This window comes from Juglans regia, chromosome 6 (assembly GCF_001411555.2).
Source record: "Juglans regia cultivar Chandler chromosome 6, Walnut 2.0, whole genome shotgun sequence".
Classification (NCBI taxonomy): domain Eukaryota; kingdom Viridiplantae; phylum Streptophyta; class Magnoliopsida; order Fagales; family Juglandaceae; genus Juglans; species Juglans regia.
In genome coordinates this window covers 35500337-35506336 of record NC_049906.1, presented here as the reverse complement: position 1 = coordinate 35506336, position 6000 = coordinate 35500337, and positions in this window count along the sequence as shown.

Below are 6000 nucleotides of genomic sequence, written 5' to 3'. Positions count from 1 at the left end.
ATATCATTGTATGTTTATTTTTTGTAAAATTCATTTGTGTCTGTAGCACTTCTCTAATATATAAATATATATATATATATCACAATGAGATCATGTCAATTACAAAAAATAGAAAAATTATATTTATAAGTCGGTGTGGATAACACCTAGTAAAGTACTTACATAGCATAATTTGATTTAGAATAAAAATTGTAAATTGTAAATCTTATAAATCAAATTTTTCTATTTAAGTTATGTGAATAGTATACACTATAAACCGACTTTTTGGATAGAATAAGTCCTAAATATTTTCAAAAGAGCATTGCTATTCATAAGTCTCACACACCACACACCATAATTTTTTTTTATTTTTCTAAATTTTTAAATTTTTTGTTTGTTTTATTCTTATTTAAACAATTGAATTCTTTTATGCATCATTCATATACCACACATTTGGTAAGATAAAAAAATTAAAAAAATCATAAAAAATAAATAGTGTATAGTGTCTGAGACTTATGAATAGAATTTTTCATTTCAAAATATAAATACGCTCATGTCAACTGATATTCATAGTTTTCACGTTCTTAATATGTTTAACGTATCCCTAATTAAACAGATTTATAATGATATGAAATGCTCTGATTTTGTGGAAAGAGTTCGTTATCTTTGTCATGGAAGTCTAATGATGGGGTGATTCACAATCACAGCTAGCCAACAGCCTAAGATGGTTGGCCCAAAGTTCAATTTCCCTCTTCTAACAACTTTAATTAGTGCAACTCTTGACCAAAATGTATCATCAAAATTTGCCTCAATTAATGAAATTAAAATTCTTCCTCATTGATTAAGAGAATTTGATGGTAAAATATAAAGAGAGAGAGAGAGAGACGTAATGTTTAATTCTTATATATATAAGGTTCATCTTATCTGAAAATTATATACGAATAGCATTAAATACTGTAGAACTCATAACGCGTATTTTTCTTAAAAATTGAATACTTCAATTTAATCAGAGAATTGGAGAAGATCCTTATTTCTAATTTAACCTTATTTCACCATTTTCATTATTTTCAAGAGTTAGTCTACATACAGTCTTCAAATAGGGACTATTCATGCAAGTCCTTACAGTTATGTTTTAAAAAAAAATTAAATTATAATAATATTATTTTTAAAATAATATTTTTTCCTTTTATCTTCATTTATCAATAAAACTGCTCACGCAGTCTTCACTCAGAATTGCAAATAAAATTTATCTATTTTCAAACTTGGTTAGAGAAAATAGGTGACAAAACATTCATTGACCCAAAGAAAAAGGTAGAAACAATAAACAAAGACCATGGCAAGTTGATTAAAACCCATGTGAAAATGAGAGAATGGATGGCATTTTCTTGTAGAAGTGCATGTACTTCTTTGTACACAACCAACCAACTTGTTCACTTGTGTCAACAATTAACAACTTGTTGGCTTGACTGGTGGGAAGAGCCTTTCATCTTCATCGAATTTCTAACGATACTTCCCCTTCCCCCCATTGATCAATCATAATATTATTCAAATTAATTTTGTTTAGCAACATGGATGCCACGTTGACACTATGGAGGGAATACAAAAGCAACTCAAATCAATTCTATCTTCCTCCTCCCTTTTATTTCTTTGTTTAATCGTTTTTCTTGTGAACATCAAATATACCAAAATTTTGAATTTTTTCTATGCTTTTTAGGCTGCTAGACTATATTTGGACGTTGAGATGAGTTAAATTATAAATAATAATATTTTGTGGGTCTCACTAAAATGAATTTTAAATTTTTAGGTTAAAATATATAAAATAAGTTGAGACAAATTTAACTTTTTAACGAGAAGTTGAAAAAGTATTGTGTCTCATTAACAATTAATTTGAGATGAATTGACGACTTTAGTTGAACAACTAAACACAATCTAATATACGAAATATGTAAAGGAAAAAAAAAACTTTTCTTGGGTTTTTATTTTCATATAATATTTTGCTAGTACATATATTTTAAGAAATAAATTATATATAAATATTTTATATTATAAATATAAATAATTAAAACTATATTTATATCATCTTAAATTTTTAAGGCAAATGAGGACTCTACACAGATACAACAACTAACACCAGTTCTTCCTTCCCTTTTGGACTAATTCTGCGCCACCGCCAGATATTTGTTGAGAGAAAAGTAAACTTTAGTTGTGGAAGTAAGAAAGAAAGGTTCCAAAATCGGCTCAGATGCTGTTTTCACGTACACCGACAATATTAGGACTGCGCTCAATACCCACCGTCCTTTTTCTTTCCTTACTTAATGAAAAAGGCTACTTTGCCTTCTCATTTTGCCTACTCAATTTGACCGTTGGTCAAAATTTTTATTTTTTATTTTTTTTTATTTAGTGATTAAAGAAGTATTTTTAAATATATTAATATATTTTTTTTTATTTTTTAAATATATTTAAATATGTAAAAAAAATGTGAAAAGAAAAAAGATAAAAAAAAAAAAAAGAAATTTACGCTGGGCGGTAAGCCCAGCGGTCAAAATGGGGCGGCATAGTAGCCGCACCCTTACTTAATTGGCTTATCTGTTCCAAAAGCATTTATTGAAAATAAGTCCTGCTATGGTGCATCTAGCAGTACCTCTAGGTAAAATTTATTTTTTTATTCATATTTTTTTAATAATTTTTAAAAATAAAAAAATATTAATATATTAATAATTACTTACTTAATTAATAAGTAAAAAAAAATTTAAAAAATTTTAAATGTATGAGTGATGAAAATGAAGCATAATAACATTATTCTTGAAAAAATTCTATACACATGAATCAGATCCTGTAATATTTGATATTGTTCGTATAGATCTTCTGAACAATATTCAATGTTTAATAAATATTATGAGAAAATATATTTATAATCGTGAATTGTGTAACCGTCGCGTAATCGTTTTGAAAAAAATAAATAAAATATGAGATCTATATGAAAAAAATTAATTTTTTAATAGTAAACTTTACTTTTTTTTTAAAACGATTACGTGACATTTACGTATTTTACGGTTGTATGTAGAATTACTCAAATATTATAGAGTCGACTTTTAGGAAGAATGTTTATGCAAGGTTCATGGTTGATTGGTTTGTTGCGAGCGACGTGATCAAGTGAGTGATCATATTAAAAAGAATTTTGCTACTTATTATTTCTATACACTACATTTTTTTTATTTATTATTTTTTAAAATTATTTTTGGTCTTATTCTTCTAAAACTAATTGAATTCTCCTACTCATCATCTATACACAACACATTTAATCAGAAAAAAAATTAAAAAACTAAAAAATTATGTATGGTATGAGATGATCATGAATATAATTTTTTTAGTAAAAATGATGTTAATATATAAAAGAATGTTACAACTACGAAGAAATTTTACAAAAATAAATTTACTAACTAACATAATTTCATATAATATTTTATATCTATTTTATAATAAAAGTACGTAATTTTATAATCTAAAATATCACTTTAAATCATATCAATTTTTGAATTTGCAAAGCATTTCTCTAATATATTAATATAAAGTGCATGTTGTGGGGTACACTGATCTCTAAAAGAAGTACGTGGGGGCTTTTGTCCAATATTGCTGCACGACATAATGAATGGTTTGGGTTGCACGGCGTGGAGCTTTCACATTGCCTTTAATGTTGCTACTTGGTAGTTGGTACCATATATCTAACTATTATTTCAATTAATTGCTTCAATAATAGATTGAGATCTCTTTTTCAATTTTGAAGATAGATAAAATGCACGGGTCTTACGGTATTTTTTGAACATAATTTATTACAGCACATCAGAATTTCCGGTCTCCATGATTCTCGCATCTCCATGATTCTTGCACATCCCACCAATTTTGCTATCTAATATTTGATTTATTTGTAACGGCATTATTTGATTTATTTCCATGTAAAGCATCACCGTACATAGCTATATATTATTCTCAATGAAATAATACGAATCAATTCAGCCAAACTATTGTTTAACATGGTATCAGAGCCAAAACAGATTTTGACTTACCTCTCCTTCCCGATGGCTTCCTCAACCGATGATCCTCCTCCATCTTCTTCCCCATATCTCCTCCACCCCTCTGATTCTCCTAGTCTCGTTCTGATTTCCGATCTCTTCACCGATGACAATTTTCCAAAATGGCAGCGTGGTATTCCCCGTGCACTCAACGCTAAACACAAGCTTTCTTTCGTTGATGGTACTCTCAATGCCCCTGCCAAAACCTCCCTTGATTATGCCCAATGGAACCGCACCAAAGACATGGTCTTAATTTGGCTTCTCAACACAATCACCCCTCCCCTAGCCAATTCCTTGGACTATCACGATGATCCTCGAGATGTTTGGCTTGATCTCGAATCTCGTTTTAGCCATGGAAATAATGCTTGCCTCTTCCATCTTAAAAGAGAAATATCCAACCTTCATCAAAACCAACTTTCTATACCCGATTACTACAACAATATCAAACAGCTTTGGGATGAGTTGGGAAATCTCCAACCCCTCACCGATGCTACTACCTTGGAAAAAAGGGCTGAAGATGAACGCGTCTTTCAATTTCTTCTCGGCCTCAATGATTCCTACGCTGCTCTTCGGTCCCAAATCCTTGCCACTGACCCTCTTCCATCTCTGAATAAAATTTTTTCCATCCTCTTTCAAGAAGAACAACAGAGGCTCCTTCAAGTATCCCGTCTCCACCCAGAAAATATTGCTCTTGCTGCTCGGAGTTCCTCTCATCCACGGCCACCTCTCAAATGCACCGAATGCGGAAAGGATGGCCACTTATGGAATCGCTGCTGGCGCGTTATCGGCTACCCACCAGGCCGTGAACCACGCAATACCCAAAGGCCATCTCTGCTCAGGAAACCTCCTTCTGCCACCGTCCATCTCGCTGCTTCCAACCCGGTTCCAGTTGGTCCTTCGTCCAGCCCGATTCCAGGACTCTCCTCCGAAACCTATCAACAACTCATGAATCTCTTACAAACCCCTCCATCGACGGCAAATTTTGTTGGACCTTCAATTGAAGAGGCTGATTGGAGCGGGTGAAGCTTGTAATGGACTTTATATATTTCGGCCATCAAAAGTTGCTGCTTTCTCTGCTCACACCCTTGACAATAAGACCCTATGCCATCAACGTCTAGGTCATCCTTCCAGTTTTATTAATCCTAATATTTTAGATAGTCCTTGTACTCTTTCTTATTGTGACGTTTGTGCTCGTTCTAAACATACTCGCTTGCCTTTTCCAACTCAAGCTACTAAAAGTACGATTCTTTTTAATCAAATTTATTGTGATATTTGGGGTGGATATTCTACTGCTTCTATTTGTGGAGCACATTATTTATTGACTATTGTTGACGATTTTTCACGCACCACTTGGATTTATTTAATGCGTTTTAAATCAGAAACCTTTAGTCATTTAATGCATTTTTTTGCCATTGTCAAAAATCAATTTAATTCCACCGTTAAACATATTCGCACTGACAATGGCCAAGAATTTCTCTCTCAAAATCTACAAACCTTTTTTCATGAACATGGCATCATTCATGAGCGTACTTGTGTTGAAACTCCTCAACAGAATGGTGTTGTGGAGCATAAACATCGACATCTCTTGAATGTTGCCCGTAGTCTTCGTTTTTAGGCCCATCTACCCCTCAAATTTTGGGGCGAATGTGTTCTTACCGCTGCCTATCTCATCAATAGAACCCCTACTCGCTCTCTTCAAAATCAAACTCCCTTTCAAATCCTTCTAAATACTCCACCAACCTACACACATCTTCGCGTGTTTGGCTGCCTTTGCTATGCTCAAACCCTTACTGCTCATCGTGATAAATTTTCACCCCGTGCATCGCGTTGTGTCTTCCTTGGTTATCCGAGCAACCACAAAGCTTATAAGTTATACAATATGGACACACATGTCATTTTCTACTCCCCTGATGTTACCTTTCATGAAAATCAATTTCCCTTCCAAACTCTT